The sequence below is a fragment of the Periplaneta americana genome, chromosome 15, assembly GCF_040183065.1.
Source record: "Periplaneta americana isolate PAMFEO1 chromosome 15, P.americana_PAMFEO1_priV1, whole genome shotgun sequence".
Classification (NCBI taxonomy): domain Eukaryota; kingdom Metazoa; phylum Arthropoda; class Insecta; order Blattodea; family Blattidae; genus Periplaneta; species Periplaneta americana.
Window position 1 is genome coordinate 33,015,152 of NC_091131.1, and position 25,085 is coordinate 33,040,236.

The following is a 25,085-nucleotide window of genomic DNA, read 5'->3' on the forward strand; positions in this document are numbered from 1 at the left end:
AATCATGCTTAAACTTGCTTAATCGTTCTTGCACGTTCCTCAATCATGTTTAAATTTGCTTAAACATGCTGTACAGCGTTTTTGTATCGTGCTAGATAAGTGTGCGGCATTCCTATATTAATCATTGGAAAAACATGTTTAAGAATGTTTAAGCAAAAACGTTTTCGCTTAAAGCAGTTTTGCTAGATAAGTGTGCGCCCAGCCTAAGTGAATCTTTCGTGCGTCAAAAGACGGTGTTGTAAGTATCTTAATATGCAATTCGCAGTGTGTTTTTCATCAATATCCCAGAAAGTTGTTTTTGGCACTTAGCACATTTAGAATGTTAGGTCCTCAATTGTGAAACAAGGCAAGTACCAACACCGTCTTTGCTTACAATGAACTCCATTTGGACTTGCCTGGATTTTAACTCGATTCTTCGCTGAATGTGCGTCGAATTGAAAACTGATACAGGAAAGTAAAGGCAGAAAAATTCTCCTTAAGTGGAAGGACATTATTTTCTGGTAAAAAAGAGTGAATTTTCAAAAAAAAAAAAATTCTTTAAAATAATCTGTGATACATGTGAAACACATTCCATAATATTTTGTGGGTATTTGTTCTCTTATCGGATGTTGAGAACGCATTTTTAATAATTTCAAGGGAAAAATTGTTCCGGGATCGATACCCGGCCCCGGAACAATTTTTCCCTTGAAATTATTCAAATCTGCTTTACAGGAAGCTTTACCTGAAAGACTAGATTTGCAACGCATTTTTAGTTGCTGCTCTCTGGGTTTTTAAATCACACGCTCCCTTTGATTGTTGTTTCTGGTAACTTCATTTTTTTGCTACATTTCCAGACAAAAAAGGATATAATTTCTGAACTATTAGAGATACATGCATGAAATTTAGAATACACATTCTCTATAATATTAGGAAACGTTTCTCTGTTGCAGAATTTTGCTAATTGATTTAATTTTAAAAATATATCTGTCTGTTTACATCTTTTGAATAATTGATTAAATGGCGATCTTACTTGTGTTAATTATGTAAGCATGTGCGGCTTACAGCTGTTTCGGTGCTACTTGACACCATCCTCAGAGCCTTCTGTGTCTCGGCGTCATTTCAACTTCGCTGCCTGTTGTGCCATTTAATCAATTATTTATATTCAAGTGTTAAAAGTAGTGTACGAAAGATTCAACATGGACCATGAAGTGAAGTAAGAGTATTATTAATGGAACGGTAATGTTTTTTTATTATTCTATTATTCATCAGTGCATGTTGAAACATGCGAATATTATTTAATACGGTCTATTTTTAAAATCTGTGTCTTGATTTGAATTCATTATCTCTATAAAATTTAATAGAGTTTTGCACATGTCTAATAACACGCCGACAAACATGAGGAGCTTCAATAATTTCCTGGATGTCATCAATCTCCTCGGCAAATATAACAATTTCCCAAATATCAATCTTTTTTTTATGTCCGCGAACGAAAGTCAAAGTCATAGTCTAGATTTTCGGCGACTTCGAAGTAAAATCACGATTGAAGTTTACTTTCGTCAAAGTGTCGACTGTGAATAGGAAAATGGCGTCTTTGTACTTTCCAAAGTCAACTTTGGTCCAAAGTCTCGTCTATGAATACGACCCTTAGATATATCGGTTTTAGTAAAATCCTGTATTGGATATATTTTTATTCAAATCTGGGCCTTCAAATAATTATTTTCAGAATATAATTTTATATTCGGTTGAGTGCTATAGCTATGAGCTCTCGACATACAAAAAATTAATATTTTGCACCAAATAGAAAAAAAGCTTTAAAAAATATCGTCTACTCCCCTTAAGACTCTCTAATTCCGGGACATTATTTTGTTTTCGTATATGATGTTGAATTTGACTTAACTCATACGAGTCGAAGTTGAGAATTTTTATCGACCTTTAAAAGAAAAGCACATCACTTTCGTTAGATTGGAACCTGCGTGCCTCGGATCTGCTGACCATTCGATTAGCGAGAACGACAGAGTAAAATATGACTGACCGCATTACAGTCTTAACTCACCCTCCGCTCAGACCACCCACATGGACGGCTGTTACGTGCTGAATATGCACTGTGTAACTACCCCGCTTCCCTGAGCTTGTTCTAAATCGACACAGGGTAAGCCTCATTATGAGTGACCATCATTATTACAGCAATCTCCCAGCCTCTCTATCACGTATGCTCCATAACCTGTCAGATGCGTTTTATTACAGCATTGTAAGCGCCTCAACCAAATTCCCAAACAAAAATTAGGGCTATCATCATATTCTATTCCCGGATGCTTAATAGGGAGCAGAAGTTAGTGGATTGTAAAAATTAATGGTAATACAAATTCTTTATTCAACGATCTAAAAAGCAGGGGGCAGTTGTTACGTTCAAAAAGAAGAGATTGACAGTCAGTTTTACGTATGAATTAGAGCAGGAATAGATCGAATGAGAACCATCTTTAAAGAATTTAATTAGGGTTTTCTATTATTGTTATTATTATTATTATTATTATTATTATTATTATTATTATTACTAGCCGTACCCGTGCGCTCCGCTGCACCCATTAGAAATAAATATAAAGTAATTACATAATTAAAATAGGACATTTGATCCAGGGAACATTCGTATTTGATAGAAGGATAAATCGTTTAATATGTTACTTAATTTAAATTGCATCCAAATAATTAAAATGCGATCATTTTGGTCCAGAGACACTCATTTGGTGCAATAACAATTCCTTTAACATGTTTCTTAATTTTTATTACATGCAACCATAGTTTAATGAAGATTGAAATCATTTAGATTTAATGTGTATATTTTATTTTACTTGTTATAGGTTTCCATTGAATTATGGTAATAACTTAATTTTAACCCTTGTTTTCTACGTATTCAGTAAATGGCGCTTGGCCCACTATGGTTGTGAACCCTTCAAATAACTTAAATTATGTTATATAATATTAAATATTATATTATATTATATTATATTATATTATATTATATTATATTATATTATATTAAATCAGAAGTTACTGTAATAACATTATAGCATTATGTCCATCTAGAGAAACTACACTTTCCAATGGTGAAATAATAATTAATTATACAAATCGGTTAATTTACCTTCCGATATTACTTCATACAAACACAGAAACATTCTCTGTAGGCTATCTTTCATAGCTTTCGATTGTTGCTGTCCAAGGCCCCTTATAGACGAAGTCATTTGTTTTTTAATTCATTACACGGCCTTAGATGGCAGTTATTTTAATTTTAAAACTCATTTATCTCATTAAATATTAGTCCTATCAAAATTTTTCAAGGAATAAAAATTATCGGAAATGATTTTTAAAGAAACTTTTGTTATGTACCATTTGTCACAAAAATCAATAATAAGCGAGATATTTCGATTTATTTAATTCAGGCCCCCTTATAGCCCCCCCTTTTAAATAATGTATTTTGAATGCCATATAGCCTAAAATCTAAGTTACAACGAACTTAATTTATATTCCAATTTTAATCGAAATCCGTACAGCCATTATCGCATGAAAAGCTAACAAACATGCAGACAGACAGACAGACATACAAACAAAAATTTCAAAAAAAGCGATTTTCGGTTTCAGGGTGGTTAATTTTATATGTTAGGACCAATCATTTTTGGAAAATCGAAAATTACCAGAAAAATTTCGGCTACGGATTTATTATTCATAATCATCATCTGTGGTCATACAGCCCGTTTAGTTTAGCCTTGACCTCCTTAAGAATTGCCGCCCAATCTTCCCTCTCTAGGGCTTTCCGTCTCCATCTCTTAATTCCTGCTTTAACTAGATCATCCTGAACATCACCCAACCATCGTAGTTTAGGTCTTCCTGCTCTTCTTTTACCACTTAGCGTGGCATCTAGTAATCTTTTAGGAATATTATTTATTATTGTCCATTCTGATAATGTGGCCCAGCCACTCCAGCCGTCTTTTTTTATATCAGGACAATACTTGGATCTTTATATAGTTTTTGTAGTTCAGAATTAGTCCTAATTCTCCACTCTCCCTTATCATAAATAGGGCCATAAATTTTTCTTAAAATTTTCCTTTCCCACGTATTTAAGATGGTTATTGCTCGTTCAGGTAGAGTCCAGGTTTCGCTTCCAAAAGTCACCGTAGGTTTAATAATTGTTTTATAAATGCTCACCATTTTTTTCCAGATATATCTGGTTCTTATTTTATCTAATGCTCTGAGGCATCGATTACCAATGGCTATTTTATCCTTGATCTCACGGATTTATTATTAGTGTAGATTATTATTATTATTATTATTATTATTATTATTATTACTACTACTACTACTACTACTACTACTACTACTACTACTACTACTACTACTACTACTACTACTACTACTACTACTTACGGCTTTTAAGGAACCCTGAGGTTCATTGCCGCCCTCACATAAGCCCGCCATATTCATAAACGAGACTTTGGATGAAGACTTTCCAAAGACGACTTTCGTAGTAAAGTTAACTTTATTAAAAGTCCTATTCATAGACAATACTTCTGAGACTTTGGCTTTGTTAAGTCGAGATTTGATGCTCTTATTCTAATGTTGGCAATCACAATCACACTTTTTTAAGGAACCCTGAGGTTCATTGCCGCCCTCACATAAGCCCGCCATATTCATAAACGAGACTTTGGATGAAGACTTTCCAAAGACGACTTTCGTAGTAAAGTTAACTTTATTAAAAGTCCTATTCATAGACAATACTTCTGAGACTTTGGCTTTGTTAAGTCGAGATTTGATGCTCTTATTCTAATGTTGGCAATCACAATCACACTTTTTTAAGGAACCCTGAGGTTCATTGCCGCCCTCACATAAGCCCGCCATATTCATAAACGAGACTTTGGATGAAGACTTTCCAAAGACGACTTTCGTAGTAAAGTTAACTTTATTAAAAGTCCTATTCATAGACAATACTTCTGAGACTTTGGCTTTGTTAAGTCGAGATTTGATGCTCTTATTCTAATGTTGGCAATCACAATCACACTTTTTTAAGGAACCCTGAGGTTCATTGCCGCCCTCACATAAGTCCGCCATATTCATAAACAAGACTTTGGATGAAGACTTTCCAAAGACGACTTTCGTAGTAAAGTTAACTTTATTAAAAGTCCTATTCATAGACAATACTGCTGAGACTTTGACTTTGACTTTGGTAAGTCGATATTTGACGATCTTGTTTTAGTGTTGGCAATCACAATCATACTTTTACACTTTTAATTTCTTTCAGGAACGTTCCCAACTTGTCGATATTTGCTCTCAACCTTTTCCAAATAAAGTAAATGTGAATTTAAATTCTAGGCTTAATTTATATTATTTATTAATATTAATGTTAATTTATATTGATATACAGCAAGAAATTATTTCAGTGTAAAAATTTCACAATGTCCTACTACATGTAATTAATTGGGAGTATAATATTTTCTTGAACATTTGTGTACCAATGGTCCCAATAAATAATAATGCTTGACGAACAATGAAAGAGTAGGGTCTATTACTTTAAAATAATTAGTATCTACTACGTAAAATGAAATAGCGTACTTATTCGTTTTTTGTTGTTTCGAAATTACTGCAATATCGTTTTTCTTCAAATACTATATAAAAATCATATTAATAAATTATGCTTTACAAACCACTACTTTGTAAAATATAACTGAGTAAGCCTAAAGTTTCTTGTATTACAATTGTCAAATATAGACACTGATAATAACCGTGGTTTTTTCCTTCTGCTAAGTGTGTTTATAATGTCCAAATGCCTATTTAATCCAACCCTAGAAGCGCAGAATAGATTATTGTACACCCTCCAGCTAAGAACTGGTAAGAGCAACCCTTGAATGATGCAGTCTGCACAGATCGGCAATCCGCGCACATAACTGCACATTTAGGCCCGATTGTATAAACCATTTAATCTTAGATCAAAGTTAAATTGATCCTTGTTTCAGCTGAACTTGGAATTTTGTGTTGTATAAAGTCTAATCTGAGATTAATTTGTCTCAAACTAAAGTCAACTTTGACTGAAGAATTTTCTCCGATTAAGTTAGATGATCCAAGTTCAGTTATTTCTTTTCTGTTTGAAATATACGAGTGACAGATTGTGCAAATAAAATATCCATTATTATTAATATTAATAGATATGATAGGTACATTTATATATATATTTCTTTCAATTTCTTGCCTTAATACACAAACAATCTTATATTTTATAAGGCTCTGTCGTGTTCAGCCGTATCAAACAACATAACCTATAATTATATTATGTTTATAACAACCATTAATTATTAATGGATTTGATAGGAACATTTATAAATTTTCAATTAACTGTATTACTAAACGAAAATTGTCGTTTTATAAAGCTTTATTATGTTTAGCAGTATCAAACACCAAAACATGATAACAACTCGGAGAACAGTCAACCTTCTTCTTATTGTCCGCCATTATTTACATTGCACAAAAAACCAGTTGTTCCAACAGAGTCGCCAAAAAGTAGTTGTAAAGTCGTTAGATTTCTCATTATCAACAAAGAAAGATTAAATTTTGTCACTATGGGGTGCTAAAAAGGTCACTAAATCCCTATTTAAGCAATATAAAAGTTAAAAGAAATTGTTGTTGAAAAAGAGTTAAAGTCGCTAGATTGGCAACACTGAACAAACCTGTCCGCGCATCACGTATTTCACCCGTTTATGCGATGTTGCCAAATCCTTTTCACGTGAACTTAGATTGCATTTGAACCAAGGTAATTTGATCGCAGAAAAGTTTTATACAATAGAAGAAGTTTCTGAACTCGGTTCACTTTTCGATCTTCGATCAAAGTTGATCTTTAGTCAGGGAGTTTTATACAATTGGGCCTTAGAGTCTGATTTCTGGCATGTCTGGTTTAAGTTACAGAGCTATTCGTTTTATTTCCAGGTTCAGTTCAGAACGCTACAATGAAATAATGCGCTCTAGCGGTAAATTACAACACTATCTGATGATTAATTCGGAAATGCGGTCAATGAGCGATACTATAATAAAAATCCGGACGCAACAACGAATTTTTTCCCGTAGGTGAGCGTCTATCTTCAAATCTCAGTTTCTCCGTTTCGAATCCGGATCCTACAAGTTTGTAGCTACAAGTTACGTAACTCGAATCACATTGATTGATCTTCGTTAAGTAAGGAACACATCGGAAGACACCCTCGCATTGCGTAAGGCACTCTTGCTCCCACGGTTCCGCTGTTACATATCAGTGCGGTGACTGTTGAGTTTTTACAAATTTGCGACCATTTCCTTTGGATTAACGCTATTTATCTTGACTAACAGATCAAAAAACATAAAGTCGACCCCCGACCCCGTCTTCGCGCCCTAATCACCAGTCACGACTCCTCTTTCCGACAATAAAAAACTATTTGAAGCTTTTCTGGGAAAGAGTACGCGGCGGTGGGGGCAGTCGTTATCCAAAATCCCTTCCACGCAAATGATCCATCGTTATGCTTTCCTCTCTCCGCCCCCAAAATAAATCGAGACAACTCTGATCGCAGGAGCCCACAGCCTTCTCGATGAGGAACATCAGTCTCGGCACGGAAGGAAAGGGGCGGCTAACAAGCGGCAGTGGCCACTACGCAGCTATTTGTATGCGCCGGCCGACCGGACAGGTTCATTAGAATTACGGCGCAGGCCAGGGTTCAAATCCCACGACAGTCCATTAGTCTCGCTTTCTCAAAGAAAACAGCCGGTCGGCTCGGTGTAACTAAGTGATTAACTTTGTAGACGATCAATCCCTTCTATGGCCCTAGTGGTAGACTGCTAGTAGATCCGGGTTTGATTTCCGGCAAGACAGTGCAGCTAGTGTTATATCTTGTGTTTGTGCCAGGCCTCCAGAACGAATAAAAATGGTTAAACAGTTAAACAAATTGTGTTTAATAATAGTACATTATGCAACGAGCCTATGATGATAGTAATTAAGACGCAAGTATGGATATTTATGAAACGAGCGCAAGCGAGTTTCATAATATTCATACGAGCGTCTTAATTACCATTATAGGCAAGTTTCATACGACTTTTTATGCTCGACCATATTTCTAACTTGGAAATTACCGGTATTCAGATGTATACATTTTATTTGTATCTGACAAGATCGGAAGTGACCTTGTTCTAGGTCGTGAATTGTGAGATGTGCGCAGACGCGAAAGTATTGATTTTTTCCGAGGAACAATAATGTCATTGACCTTGACGTAATCCCGTTAAACTTGATATAACATTGATTATTGAATTCGACATTGAAAAACGAGATGACAAATTGAATTTATTTGAGTATTATTTACAATTAACGCTAATTATTAAAGTAACAGAACATAACCTTCTGCGTCAGTATTGGATTTCCAGCCTCCGTGACTTCGCTAATTCTCTTTCGATTGCATATCCGAGAATAATCGATACTTGCGGTTTTATAACGGTACAAAGCTGATTTGTCATTGGCTGAACACCTGTACTTTAATGAGTAGGTGTACTTTAATGACATGCATTAAAGGACTGCTACCAGGTGTATAATTAGTACATTTCGGCATGGTCGAGCATAAAGACTATTATTATACAGGGTGTAAGGGGTATAAGTGCCGCTCTTTTCACAGTCGTCGGGGATAGTCTACAGCAGTGATGTCAAAGTCGTGCGCGGGCATCAAGCGCTAAGTATGGAAAGAGGAAAGGTTATGCATATGAATAAGCAACCTGTTGGCTTAAGAAAACAGTAGTGCACAAACTTCAAACGGAACGTGAAATTTTGTCGTTATTTTTATATGGCTTCTTTCTGTTTGATATTATTTATATTGTCTGTAAAACAAAAGTACTAATACCAATTTCTTAATATTGCAATTGTGTTTTAAATTTTAATAACATAATAAAGAGTTAAGAAGGAATATTCACATAAATTTCGTAGTAGTAGCCTACAACTATACTGTACTAAATAGATGAAACACATCATTCACAAAGAAAGTGATATCCCAAAAAAAGAGATTGAGTATGACATAATAAGTTGGAATTGATATTGATGGTACCTTTAGCCTTACAAAAGTAATCAATAAACTCATCAAAACAATATTACAGTACAAAGCAAAGTTATCTAGATGCTGTATATGTTATAAGTGTAACTAATATTACATGATGAAAGAGTAATGGAACGGAGAAAAATTCTCTCCGGCACCGGGATTTGAACCCGGGTTTTCAGCTCTACGTGCTAATGCTTTATCCACTAAGCCACACCGGATACAACCCCGGCGCCGAACAGAATCGTCTCAGATTAAGCTCCAACTCTTGGGTTCCTTCTAGTGGCCGCCCTCTGCACTACATCATAGATGTCTATGAACGTAGGACCGAAGTCCACACATGTGCTGAGGTGCAATCGTTATGAGTGACTAGTTGGCCGGGATGCGACGGAATAAGCGCCGTCTTAAATCACGAAGTGATTTACGCATATCATATAATATTATTTTAATGTACCGAAGTACATATGATATTTCTATGCAGATATTCTGCGTCATCATACGATGAAAGAGTAATGGAACGGGGTTGTATCCGGTGTGGCTTAGTGGATAAAGCATCAGCACGTAGAGCTGAAAACCCGGGTTCAAATCCCGGCGCCGGAGAGAATTTTTCTCCGTTCCATTACTCTTTCATCGTATGATGACGCAGAATATCTGCATGGAAATATCATATGTACTTCGATACATTAAAATAATATATATAATATTACATAACAAAACAATTATCGCGTTATGATTTTAAGGTAATATTGGTGAGCAACTTCCTATCATCAGAATATTAAATTATTTTCTCGAAACGTGCTGAAGCTATAGAGCTGACATTTTTACAACACTTGGACACGTATCTTTTACTTATGATGTAACAGTAGTTGCTTTGTTAATTTATTCCCTTACAAACAATTTCCATGCGAATATTTTCAAAATTTTCAATACACTATCTTCAGTAATACGTATTTACGGTATATTAGATTTACGACAACATTCTGTAAGGCTACTAAATAAATAGGCCTATATCTGAAAATTTCACTTTTCCATAAAAAAAAAGTTGAGAAAATATTTCTTTCGAAAAAAAAAATCAAGCTTGTGAAAAATGAACATTAAAGTTAAAACTTACATTCTTATAATGCACTTATACTTCTCAGACAAATCTAAAAATTAACATGGATACAGTTTTAATAAGTTCTCTTCCCTTCATCTATTGAATCAGTGCTGGCCATCCCAGAATATAGCTCGACCAAGCGGTATATAATACCCCTTTCCTTTCCGCTGTAAAGCGCTCAGGCTCTCCTGAAATCTAAAGCGCGCGCTTGCTCCTATGGGCATCAATTGACATGACTGGACTACAAGATAAAAAAATGTCCATTCAACATAAGGTCAAAACTTGATAGTTTTTCCAGAAAAAATATTTCTTCTCTTATTTTGAATAATTTCGAGGGAAAAATTGTTCCGGAGCCGGGTATCGAACCCGGGACCTTTGGTTTAACGTTAAACCAAAGGTCCCGGGTTCGATACCCGGCTCCGGAACAATTTTTCCCTCGAAATTATTCAAATCAACTTTACAGGGAGTTATACCTGAAAATCTTGATTTGCATGATTTGCATTCTCTTATTTTATTCTCGTTATACTGCTTATATCGTTAGTAAAATTACGAAAACAATTACATCAGTAGGTATATCTAGCAAAGAGTTAATATTAGTTTAAATACATATTTGTGTGTTATGGTACGTTTTCGTGAAATTAAATAAAATTGCATGCTTAAATTTGTTAATATTCTGACGTGAGAGACGTGGCGACGTGTTCAGCAGGCAGTACTCTGCACAGACGTAAGTACGAGACAGCTGTCCATAGGTGTACTGCCGAGCGGATGTCAGTTCAGTACAGGGTATTCGATAAACAACTTAGAATGTCATTCACAGTTTGGGAATATCATGTGTTATTAATTTATGGAGAAAGTCGTCGTAATTCAAGTGAGGCAAGAAGATGTACCGTCAATGTTTTTCACAATGAAGGTTATCTAATTGGCGAACTTTTGTAGCGATTTGTTAATGATTATTAGAAATTAGGAGTATGTTATCTCGTTTCGAAAAACTCACAAGCAGAAATTTCTTTAAAAATGGTACTGCTTTATGAAAGCGGGAGAGATTAAAATGTTGCATTTTTTTAAAAAAAGGTTCGTGTGATTTTGTGCAGTAAACCATTATTGTTTATTTTTTAGACGTACAACAAAAAATGGATCAGTATTCCTAATATTGCTAAATAAAATGAAAATTTGCCATAAAGTTGTATTAATGAGATTGAAAGTTTGTATTTTCTGTTCGTTTTATGTAAACAACGTCCGCCCCAGCATAAGAACAGAGCATCTGTTTTGTACCGGTATGTCTGTACCCGCTTGAGCAACGTTGCCAAATGCCTAATATTTTAAACTTTAATAATTAGTTAAATATTGCAATTAGAAAAAAAATTGTGAGGATATTTATTCTTTCTTATGACATGAACAATCGTCAGTTAAAATAATTGCACTTATACCACACTCTAGTATATAGTCACGAAGCTCAATACGTACGAAATATGCATCCGTAGATAGTTGCTAACCACTAGGATCGCTACTATCGCCTCATTACAGACAATGCGAAATAGTACCGGCACGTCTGTTGTTCCTAGTACCCTCAACAACTCAAGTTTCGTGACTGTGTATAATTTATAGATTGTGCTTATACCCCTAACATACTGTATATTGCGTTTGTATTGAATGCAGTATACCATAAGCCCTTAGTTCACTCATGCGTGCCGATTTGGCTACATCAGAATTAATTTTTAACATGGAAGAGAACGGTGGTTAAATCTTGCCTTAAACCCTCTCATTTGAGGATACGGGTCTTCTCAGTTTTATTTTTGAGTGAAACATTTAAGAAGAATCCTCTAAGGGTTAAATTGTCACGACGTCAGTTGCTTAGCAACGGCAACGAGATACGTGACGTTATTCTGACGTAAATTGCTTAGCAACCATATTGCGTCATACTATTCTAACGTCAGTTGCTTAACAACGGATCAATTTGATGAAACCACTGCCTCCTGGATCGCATCCTATAGCTGCGTAAACTGCCTGCTCATTGCTCAATCAAAATCATTTTGCAGCTAGGTGGCAGGCAGTGCCCACCGTTATTAACATTATCAGAATATGCAAAGTCACTACCTGCCACGGCTACTCGAGCATAAACGTTGATTGGGCAGGCAGTGTAAGCAACCATAGGATGTGATCCAGTGGGCAGTGAATGAAACATACAAATTCTGTTGTAAATAATCGTATAGATATATGACATAATATATTCAATAAAGAAATAAAGGAAAATAATCATTAGTAATACAATATAGCCTACAGAGTGGATAATAAGTAATTTCATTTAATTTCAGGGGTTATTCTTTGAGATATTTCAAATAAAAACTTTTAATACAATTTTGCTTGTTTTTGCTTCCTTTTCGAGAAAAAGATTGTTTTATATGAAAAATTTCATAGCGTGTTTTGGGGAAAGTCATTGATTGGATTCCCAATTTGCTCAGTCGATTTAAGAGAGCATTGTATTATAGTAATAAATGAAATAATTTTAGTTTTGTCATTTAAATATGTAGAAATTTGATTTGAACAAATGTAACTTTTCGTTCTGCAAAGGAATTTTTCAATGTTGCATTTGTTCGGATCAAATAGGAGTATATAATAGCAGGTTTTGCGATATGAAACATCCAAAAATGAAAAAATAAGCACATGGTGCCATAAAAAAAACAGACTCCTTGGCACACTCTTTATAAATGAAGAACACTGTTTTGAAAACATGTAGAAAATATTCATTTTCCACCCTGTAACGTTTGTTATAGTTTCTTCATAAAATTAATAGTAGGAAAGCCACAAAGCAGAGATCCATACTTTTACTTAAAGATATGAGCTACATCTACAAGGAGTACTTTATTGTGAATTTTAAGAGAAATATTACGAACATACTTATTCACCTGTGGACATTCGCTTCTGCATATGAATCGGCGCTTGGAACTTCAAAAATATATTCATTTATTTAATAGATCTATTTCTACTGGCAGAGTTAAGGCCATAAGTTCTTCTCTTCCACTCAACCAGAATAAGAACAATAGCAAATACAGAAATAACAGCAATACAGGAACAATACGCGTACCATATCCTGTAACCTGAACGAATTCCTGCGGAATAGTGAAATCCTACAGCTAACTTAGCCAAAGAAATGACTTCTATCATCTCTAGTGAAGCACGTGGAAGTTAAAGCGCCAGAGCGCGTCGTTGCAGCTAGCAGCATCCCTCCCTCCTCCTCACCCCGCTTCCAGAGGCAGACAGCAGGCGATCATTACTGTTAAGTATGGAAGTAAGTGTTTACGTAGAGCTAAGGGTCAGTGTTTACATGTCTTTTGACGTTGGAAAGGTTAGTGACAAATTCAGTTTCCATCGGCTGTTCCAAGATGGCATTGTGTAGAAGGGAGTTCAAAAATAGGAGTTACGGAACTGCCAGAAGTCGGTTCATTGTTTGAGATAGCTTCAAGTAGTTTTATAGTTGCTTTCCAAAGATGAGTATTATAGTTACTTTCCCAAGGTGATGATTATTAATGGTGGAGCATGGCGAATTTCGGTAGGGTAAACGGGAGAATCTCAGGAGCATTCCGGGAATCCCCGGACCCTAGATATAACGGCGAGCAAGTAACCACCTGACCGCCAAGTAAGATTCCGAGATTCATAGCTCACCCACATACATTATTTAATTTTCCTGAGTACCTTAATTCTCTAAGTAAAGTTTTCTTCTAATTTAAACTTCTCGAATGAAGACTTCGACGCCATGACCAAAAGTTTCGAGACGACCTAAAAAGACAGAGCTCAATCCCCTTTTTCTTTCTCCCTGTTCCTTAAGTGTTAATCTGTATCGAGCCGAGGAACTTGTTGGATAAAACAAAAGAATATAAGATTAGCGAAAAAAAAAAACGAATACACTTAAATAAGGAACTGATTAGCTTTTCTCCTTCCATTTCCTCTTCTTCACTGTCTCGATTCTTGGCGCCATATTGAACAGTAAAAAAGCGAATAACGTTTACTCAAACTCGAGCTTCATCTGTTTGATTGTCAACTGTTTCAACGCCCCCTTCCTTCTCTGCTTCCCTTGTTCTGCTGTTGCAGTCCCAAGAATTAATTTAACGTCTCACATACTTTATTCAATTTTTTTTCTCCTATCTTTCTCTCAGTTGTTAAGAGGGAGAAAATGCGAGACAATTTTAAAATGATGAAAAATTAACCGTAACAATTTTAAATGTGATAGAGTGTGTTCATTTTCGTGTGAGTTACTTTAATAAACAGTCTAAATGTATTGGAGCAGGCAGACATATTGAATTAGCAGAGTTCAACCATCTATCTTTTTTCTTTTCCCTCTTTTAATTTCAAGTCTCTCTCTTAAGTCATATGGAAAAGAATATATAGGTGGTAATCAGATTATGAATTGTGAGATGTGCAAATGGAATTGTCGTACAATTTGTATTACTAAACACTTGACTTGATTTTTAGTATAGGATTAGTAATTATTGCACAAGAACCGAAAGCGTCTCCAGTTGGTAACTCGTAGTGGTAGTGGTGGTGGTGGTAGCAGAAGTAGCAGCCAGTAGTAGAATATTTAACGTCGCTTTCAAATGCAGAGGGTATTCATCGTCAAAATTCGACATGGATGAGAAGTTGCCCACAAATTTTGCTTTGAATCTTTATTTATTTATTTATTTATTTATTTATTTATTTATTTATTTACTTAGTTATTTTATCCTTTGAAGAGGTGGAAAAATTCAAGTACCTGGGAGCAACAGTAACAAAAATATAAATGATACTCGGGAGGAAATTAAACACAGAATAAATATGGGAAATCCCTGTTATTATTCGGTTTAGAAGCTTTTATCATCCAGTCTGCTGTCAAAAAATCTGAAAGTTAGAATTTATAAAACAGTTATATTACCGGTTGTTCTTTATGGTTGTGAAACTTGGACTCTCACTTTGAGAGAGGAACATAGGTTAAGGGTGTTTGAGAATAAGGTGCTTAGGAAAATATTTGGGGCTAAGAGGGATGAAGTTACGGGACAATGAAGAAAGTTACACAACACAGAACTGCACGCATTGTATTCTTCACCTGACATAATTAGGAACATTAAATCCAGGCGTTTGAGATGGGCAGGGCATGTAGCACGTATGGGCGCATCCAGAAATGCATATAGAGTGTTAATTCGGAGGCCGGAGGGAAAAAGACCTTTGGGGAGGCCGAGACGTAGATGGGAAGATAATATTAAAATGGATTTGAGGGAGGTGGGATATGATGATAGAGACTGGATTGATCTTGCTCAGGATAGGGACATATGGCGGGCTTATGTGAGGGCGGCAATGAACCTCCGGGTTCCTGAAAAGCCAGTAAGTAAGTAATTTACTTACTTATTTATTTATTTATTTATTTATTTACTTCCTTACTTATTTACTTACTTACATACTTTATTTATTTATTTATTTATTTATTTATTTATTTATTTATTTATTTATTTAATAGTATTATTACTTATGATATTCATTTGTGGGGAATTTGTCAGAAAATTGATCAAGTACTTCTTTTGCAAAAAAGGCAATACGCATTTTGACTGATTCTGATTGTGATGCTCACTGCAGACCTTTGTTTATTTCTGAAAGAATTTTAACTGTTGTGAATTTGTATATTTTCCATTGTCTGATTAAAATTAAGTCAAATTTAAACAGTTATTATCCACATAGCGAGATTCATCATTATGGTACAAGACATAATTACCACCTTGTGATCCCTAGGGTTAGATTAGTCAAGTCTAAACAATGGTTTACATCAATTGCATTGTCTATGTTTAATAAACTTGTGTTATTCGTAACTGGCTAATCAAAAACCCTTTTTAAGAAATATTTATGGAAACTAATGTTGATATAGTGTTTTAGTTTGTTTATTTTGTTTTTCTTTTGACTTCGTCTATGTATCTGTGATACCACGACTGTTTTTGTCAATAAATCAATAAAATCAATTTATTTATTTATTTATTTATTTATTTATTTATTTATTCATTTATTTGTTCGTTCGCTCGCTCCCTCGCTCGCTCACTCACTCACTCACTCACTCACTCACTCACTCACTCACTCACTCACTTATCTATTTATTTATCCATTATCTATCTGTTTATTTATTTACTTATTTATTTATTTATCCATTTATCTATCTATTTATTTACTTATTTATTTATTTATCTATCGATTTATCCATTCATCTATTTATTTATTTATTTATTTATCTATTTATTTATCTGTTTATCTATTTACTTATTTATTTCTTTATCTATTTATTTATCTATTTATCCATTTATTTGTTTATTTATTTATCTATTTATTTATTTGTTTATTTATCTATTTATTTATCTATCTACTTATTTATCTATTTATTCATTTATCTATTTATTTATTTATCTATTTATTCATTTATCTATTTATTTATTTATCTATTTATTTATATATTTATTTATTTACTTATTTATTTATTTGTTTATCTATTTATTTATTTCTTTATCCATTATCTATTTATTTATTTATTTATTTATCTATTTATTTATTTATCCATTTATCTATTTATTTATTTATACTGACTGAGATAAGGTCATAAGCAGACACCTGAGTTTAGATCTCGATGCTGAACGTTACGTGTACGTCAGTTGCAGGGAGGTCATTGAACTCATTGCTACGTTTCCTCCCTACGCCAAGGGACGTGACGTCTTGCCGTTATGTAGGGACCGAAAATACATTGCCTGATCAAAGGCGTTCTCTTCCACTCAACCAGTATAAGAAAATACAGAAAATATAAAAATAGTAGCAATTAAAAACAGTACTAATAATAATAATAATAATAATAATAATAATAATAATAATAATAATAATATTATTATTATTATTATTATTATTATTATTAATTTATTTATTTATTTATACTGGCAGAGTTAAGGCCATAGGGCCTTCTCTTACACTCTACCACAGCGATGTCAGACAGGGACTAAACGGAGCAGAGCGCTCCACTAGACTGGTTGCGTGCTCCGGTGTTTCCACAGACATAAGCAAGTTCAAGCTCCGATTTAGCTCCACAACCGGTATTGGAGCTTACAACTGTGACACTACTGTTCTACCAGGTCACAAAGTATACAATCAGTGAAAAATTTAACAAAAAGTTAAAGAACAGAATACTATTATTCAATGTGTTCAGGAAAACATGCTGTTATAAACAGTTCTGTAATTTTATATGTAATATATTTAAGAACTTGTAATTAATTCAAATTAATGTAGTAGATATAAGTGTTAATTTCAAGTGTCAAGACTGGATTATCCACGTCAAATGAATTCTCCTTGTAATAATATAAACTATCAGTCTGTAACTATAACCCTAATGTACTTTCGGGTAAAATAGTGTTCAAGAAATTGTATATTCAAATAAAATAAATAAATCTCTGGTTCAAAACTTAGAACGAAATGTTTGCCCTCTCTACTAATGGAGTGAAAAATTACAAATGTGTGGCATATACATAAGCCATTCATGCACGTGATTTCAGTTGTCATGGTGACAGAGGAACGCTGCGTTTGTGAGACGTTACGATACTAATTCTCATTGTCTCTTTGGTAATAAAGCTTCGAAAAGGCTAATTTGTCATAGAAGACCGCAGTAGAGGAGTTAAACTGGTCTAATTGGAAAGTGTCATCTTTATTGTTAATTAACTAACGACACGAAATAAATGTCCTTGAGTAATTAGGACATAGTGGTGCAGTACAACATCATCGCTAAATGGCTATTACAATGGAGCAAGAAATTAATCGTGGGAATTATAATTTCTTTAATCGACAGGAACCCACATGTCTGCCCGGTGGGCGGTAGGCGTCTCTCATTGCTGCGCTATAAATTCTTCTCCTCTGAAGTCCGTGAAATGTATTTTATTAGAGCTACAAGCCTCATTTGTTAATTTTTGTAATACAGAACAAGTTCATTTGAATACAATTACGTTTAATTAAGCAGTTTCTGATTAGTGTAGTGAAGTATGAGCAGTGTTGCCATGTGTAGGGATTTTTAACACGAAAAGGAATGTAAGGATTTTTTTTTTATAAATAATTGAAAAAAATATAGAGGTTTTCGATGTTTTTCTTTTTTCTTTTTCATTTTTTGTCTGCTTATTATTCATGGACAACTATTTACTGTTGAAATGGAGCAAGAAGTCCGTAACATACTGCGAAACTCCAGTGGTAGTAGTAATAGTTTATTAAACAGCTCTTTGAACTCAGGTTAAATACAGAGAAATTGCAAGCAATAGTAATGATATAATCATCTACGTAGTGCTATGTTTTGTTTTATTCTGTTGCTGAGTTTTTAACACAAATTTGTATGAAATTGTATTTTAATAAATAAGTTTAATTGCAATTTAGTTAGTTTTCTTTAATTTAAAAGTTTCAAATCATTTCATGTTTTCATTGTATTATTTAAATTTTACTGTTTCTTTTATTAGTGTTTTTTAAAATGTATTTATATGTTTACAATGTATTCTGACGAAGCCTAAATCTGTATGTATAATGGCCAAATAAATTGAATTGAATTGAATTGTATTTCTGGTGGTGCGGAAGAGAAGGCTTGATGGCCTTAACTACACCAGATTAAATAAATAGATAAATAAATACATACATAAATAAATGAATGAATAAATGAATGAATAAATTGAATGAATAAATGAATAAATAAATTGAATGAATGAATGAATGAATAAATTTAATGAATGAATTAATGAATGAATGAAATTGAATGAATGAATGAATCAATCAATCAATCAGTAAATAAGTAAATAAACAAATAAAAGTCAACTCCATGACAGGCCAAATCAGCCCAGGAGATGGCGAGAGGTTAAGGCTTCCACCTTTACAGACAATTGGCATTTAATAGCAGTAGGGATGTCAGTCCCACCGCCCCAAAGGAAATGTCCCTGGTACTAGTTTCTGTTAGGCCTACAGGCTGAATAGACCCCAGGGCCATAGTGCGTATATACAGAGAGAAGAGTACGTTGTTGTTGTTGTTGTTTAGTCAGCTGTCCGAAGACACGTTTGAACCTCATAAGTAAGGCATCACTCATGAAGCAACTAGGCCAGGAGATAATGGGGTAGGGTGGTCAGTTCCCTTCCCCCTCCAATGCATACATCGCCGATTATAGCTACATATTCTACTAATCAGACTTCAGATGCATACAAACTATTATTCTTCCTCTGACATATAGTCAAGTGAGATGTACTGTCTGATATAATAGATGTACATTTCAGGAACTGTAAGTAATGTCATTAATTTCGAGGGGTTATTCTTTGAGATATTTAAAACAAAAAAGTCCAATACAATTTAATCAAATTTACTCGTTTGTGCTTTCTTTTCGAGGTAAAAATTATTTGATATGAAATATTTCGTATTTTGGGAAAGCTATTGAATTAATTCCCAGTATACTGAGTTAATTTAAGAGAGCAGTGTAATATGATAATAAATGATTGAAATAATTTTAGTTTTGTCCTTTAAATGTGCATAAATTTTATTAGCCTATTCCGAGAAACCTATATGTAATATCTCTGAGTCCACATCTGTGGAGTAACGGTCAGCGCGTCTGGCCGCGAAATCAGGTGGCCCGGGTTCGAATCCCGGTCGGGGCAAGTTACCTGGTTGAGGTTTTCTCCGGGGTTTTCCCTCAACCCAATGCGAGCAAATGCTGGGTAACTTTCGGTGCTGGACCCCGGACTCATTTCACCGGCATTATCACCTTCATTTCATTCAGACGCTAAATAACCTGAGATGTTGATACAGCGTCGTAAAATAACCCAATAAAATAAAAGATAAAAGAATATCTCTGAAATGTTAGTGTGACTATCATGAAGTAATGAGAAAACATACGAACGTAACTATGATCAACTCCTGCGGTGGCTGAGTGGTGAGATCTAAGGGGCCGTCACGCAGGCGTCCCGGGTTCGAGTCCCGGTAAGGTGTGGGATTTTTCATTGAAAAATCCTTAGTGACACTTCTGGCGGACAAGGTCGCAGTTGGAGTTTTTTTTCGGTGTTGTCCCGCTTTTCCCCACATTAGACATCTACATCATTACGTCACTATTTACCAATTTCGTCATCATTTCATAGCATTCTCCGATCGCCGTCTGGGGACGAGGAAGGTTGTCTGCTTGAAACCTGGGTACGCAGCCAACCTTAGTGTAGTCAACCGGTGTAGGTTTGGGAATGCGCCTAGCTTGAGGATTAGCGCAATTGATCGTAACAGGTCGCAGTGCTGGGCCATGTACCCCTCTCCTGTAAATTGCTTTCTATTCCGTTCCAACTGTGGTCAACTACTTGAATGTACTGTAAGCCTACTGGAATTTACCGAGCTGGACTAAACACATAGCTAATATTATTAAAGATTTTTATATAAAACAAGAGTCGCACTCTCTGATCCTACAAAAACTTAATTAACTCTCCCTTTGATTTGTGAAAACTGAACACCTTTATCTGTTACATTTGTAGTGTCAAACAATACGAAAAACTATAAACCTTTCAGCTGAGGGGATGAAAATGTGTGTGAGACTTCAACCTTGCCTTCTTTGCCTTCCTTATATATAATTTGAACTAGTAATGGAAATTACGGGATAACGGCTGAACAGATTTTAATAAATGACCCCTCATTTTGAAACTTGGAACCCAAAGTTTTTCAGAAAAATAGTAACTTTTAGTGAAGCGTTAGTTTTCCTACGTGATTTTCCTATTTTCCAAAATCCATCCTTCGTCAGTTTTGAGAACTAATTGCATTTCAGTATAAAACAAAACACACACTCCATTAAACAATAGGATATTACACGAAGGCCATGGCCTGCAAGATTGCTAACATATTTAGAGCTCAAATTCAATTGATTATTAAAAACTTCAAGACTTAGGCTACTAAAAATAATTTACAGGTCTGATTCTGCTGTGTGTAATTTTCTGAGTACAGCTGTGTATTGGATATTAAAATCTACAAAACTTGAGGTGGTTTGATGACATTTACCATTAGAAATGAAATACGTATTATTATAGTTAAAGCCATGATGCGATTATTTTTCATTACTTGTACATATTAATGCTATATTGATGATATGAAAGTGAAACGTTTCGGGGTTATGTAAGTAGATGTAGAGAATATCTTAAATTAATCTTCATTTCTATAATTTACTGAGTGGCGGCTATATAGTTTATATATAACTACAAAACTGACGTAAGATAATATTGTTATTAAAAATGAGATATTTTTATAGTTATTAATCAAGTGGGGTTGGGTCTTTTTCATATATTTAATGGCGGTGTGATTTAGATATTTATATGCGTTATTGGCTGGAGAGAGCTAAAAAATTACAGTTCCTAAGGAAAGACCAAAAAGTATTACTTACTGATAAAATAAGAGGCCTACAAAATTATGTAGTCTCCCGATCATTTCAGCAAGATGTCTTAGTAGGATAAAATGATTTTACCCTCTACATTACATGCAGCAGCTGTACCAAGATGCTATGTCTATTGTTCGAAAGCATAGTAAACCTGACATTTTTTTAAACTTTCGCCTACAATCCACAATGACCTAAAATGGCTATTGCTTTACTCCCACATGAAAAACCCACTGATCGTCCTGAAATTGTTACTTGCGTTTTCGCGTTGAAACTCAAAAACTGAAGGTGGATAGGTTCAAGAAAAAGTATTTGGCATAAAAAACATTCGAAGGAGTATGTTTCATCATTATGGAAGCAAATAACTTTCAAAACGGTATTCTACATCTAATGAACTTAGTTTGCAGCTTTTGCTGCACAAGCTACTAGTTACTTGTATATTGTGATGTTGTATAATTTGTCCGAGCTGTTGCTAAGTTATATGAAATATAAGCTCACAGTGCCCCTATCCTTTGGTTATCTTTCTTCATGCTGAATTACACGGGAAGGTATATCAACTATTATGACACATGTTCAATGGTCTAGTGTTGTCCTAGGCCCCTATTTGGTTACCATTTATATTCAACAAAGAAAATTACGACGCATGCGCGCGAGATACGCTCAAATCTGGGGTCGGTGCAAGGTCAGCAACCGCATTAGTTCTACTGGGGAATTAACAGTATACCCCTTCATTTTTTGAATCAATAAAAAATGAAGGTTCGTAAACGTCTTATTTAAAAGCTACTTTGCGTATAATTTGAAGCTGTTCACAGCGGGGAAAACAAAAACAACGTCGTTTAGTTCTGCATTCATAATACTAGTTGTGCTATGTTTTTGCAATGCTATAATATCTATTCGAAAAAATATTAATTATTTTACGTTGTAAATATACTGCTTGGAAACTTAAGTTATCTACTTCTCATTGTATCAGTCAGCGGTTGTTAACCTCGTTGGCATCCTCTTTTCTTAATTTTGCTAATAAAATGTTATAATATTTCTTTCATTGGTGTATTGTTACTAAGCGTGATGTACGAAACGGTTAAAATGCAGTTCCAGTGTTGTGAAAAGCTAAAAGTAGAAAAAAATAAGAAAGAGAAAACGAGAATAAGAAAGGGGAAGAAAAAAATTGATGAAAAGGGAAGGCGAAGGAAAGATTACGTCGAATAAAATGTATGTATGTAGTAGATAGATGGATTTATTGACTAATATTATACACACAAATTTTATATTATCATAGTTTTGTCTAAAATCCAATGCACGGGTCTTCTGACCGTACGTGCTTTGTACCTAAAACAAGTCCTCCTTTGTAGGTCCCCCCCACCTATAATTACATCCAACTACTCTCTAAAAGAACACACATATTAAAAATGGAAATGACACAATAAAACACATTATATAATATATCCTAACTTAAAAGACATAAAAGTGTACAGTTGGGTGGATACTATTATCCCTTCCTCAGTTCGCGTCGCAAACTTCGACAGCTGCAGTTCTAATCTTCGTCGCCTTCAAGAGGAACAATCCAGTCTTTTGTTCCCATTCTCTATTCCCCATGAGGTCAAGACATGCAAGCGAACTCCTATTCTGACTTAGCATCGAGGGTGGTAGATATTTTCTCCGCGCCTGTTCCAATTCGACACACAGTAATAAAATATGTTTATAGGAATCCTTTTCTTTGCAAAGCGGACAAAGACGCTCCCCTTCTTCGTTGACAATTTTATTTCCCTTCCATGCCCCCAATCTTAGCCACGGTAAACCTGCTCTGCTGTCCTTGTTACAAGAATTTATGTAGTCACACCTCCCCCAGTTAAGCATGAGCTCTGATTGTAGATGTAGTGAGGACGTTTCCGAACATTGGAGCTCAATCTCTTGCATCTCGATATCAATTAAACGCATCTTAACATTACGCCATACATTCCTCCTGTTATTCTCTCCTTTCTCCCACACCCATCCCATTCCTATATGATGCAGCCCTCTCTGCAGTTTACAAACCCACCCCTTTTCCCAGCCCTCCCTTTGTTGAACTTTGTAGCAAATCGACCGTAGATGCGACTGATCCCCAAATATAATTTTTAACCAGTATTTTATCACCCTGACTTTCATATGAATTACTTCGTTTTGAAGCCCAAACTCCTTTAGCACCCCGCAGTTAGCTGTGCTTCTGCCAATTCCAAGTATGTATGTATGTATGTACTTATTAACACTACAATTGGGTATACTCTAGTGTCCTGTAATGTTGGAACATGAGAGAGGCAATCAAGACATTAAAAAACATCGTCTTATTTCATATGAAAAATTAATCGCAAGATCTGTGCTAAAATCCTTAAGGAGTTAGGTACAGCTTACAGCAGTAACATTTTTGGTAATATGCAACATTTTTTTCCCTCTATTACTGTATCTTGTACAATAATGAAAATTAATATGTGTAAAACACCGTCCTTCTGCTATATGAAAAAATATTTTTGCGATTATTTTTTTAAATTCAAAGCGGTGGCAGTTCACTGTGCAGTGATGAAGCGTTTCCCTCATAACTCATAAACTTATTTTATTTTATTGCTGAAACTCATGTTTACAATATCAAGCTCTTTCAACTACACTATTTTGTGTTAGAAGAAAATACTGATATTTGACCATTTTTTTAATTAATTTATTTTTATCTGACAATCTATCAAAGGTAGAGAAGTTATTTTGTATCATATTGTATATATGGCACGTATAAATAGACACAAAAAATTTCATCACAGAATGTTGGATAGTTTTTGAGTTATGAGGGAAACGCTTCATCACTGCACAGTGAACTGCCACCATTTTGAAATTTGAAAAAAAAAATTATATATATATATATATATATATATATATATAATTTTTTAAATCGTAAAAATATTTTTATCATATAGCAGAGGACAATAGACACTATCCGTTCTTGGAATTCATTACCTACAGATAATTGTAACTAGTTTATAAAGTAATATAATTTAATTTGTCATCTAGTTTAAGTAGGTATTTAAGGAATATGTATGGCAAGACTTTCTTGTGTTAAATATCAACGTACCTCGTTTACATGTTTCGACCTATTTATGGGTCATCTTCAGAACTGGTCGTTGTTGGTCTTGGCGCCACTTGTTCTGTTTCCTGTGAGGGTGTGTTCCTCTTTGTATAGTGTAGAGTCAAAGAGTGAGTGTGTTTTGAAGTTGAGTTGTGTGTTGAGAATTTCGTTGGGGTGTGTTTTCGTGTGTCTGTATATTTCATATTGTTCTAGTGTGTTGAGTTTCTGGCATTTTGGTTGGATGTGCAGTATTTCCATGTCTGTGTTGATGTCTCTGTGGGTGTGGCTAGCATTTGTGATGTGTTCTGCATATGTGGAGGTGTTTTGTAATTTTGTTATGGCTGTGATATGTTCTTTGTAACGTGTTTGAAACGATCTGCCAGTCTGTCCTACGTAGAAGTCCTATGAAGATAGCCCATAAATAGGTCGAAACATTTAAACGAGGTACGTTG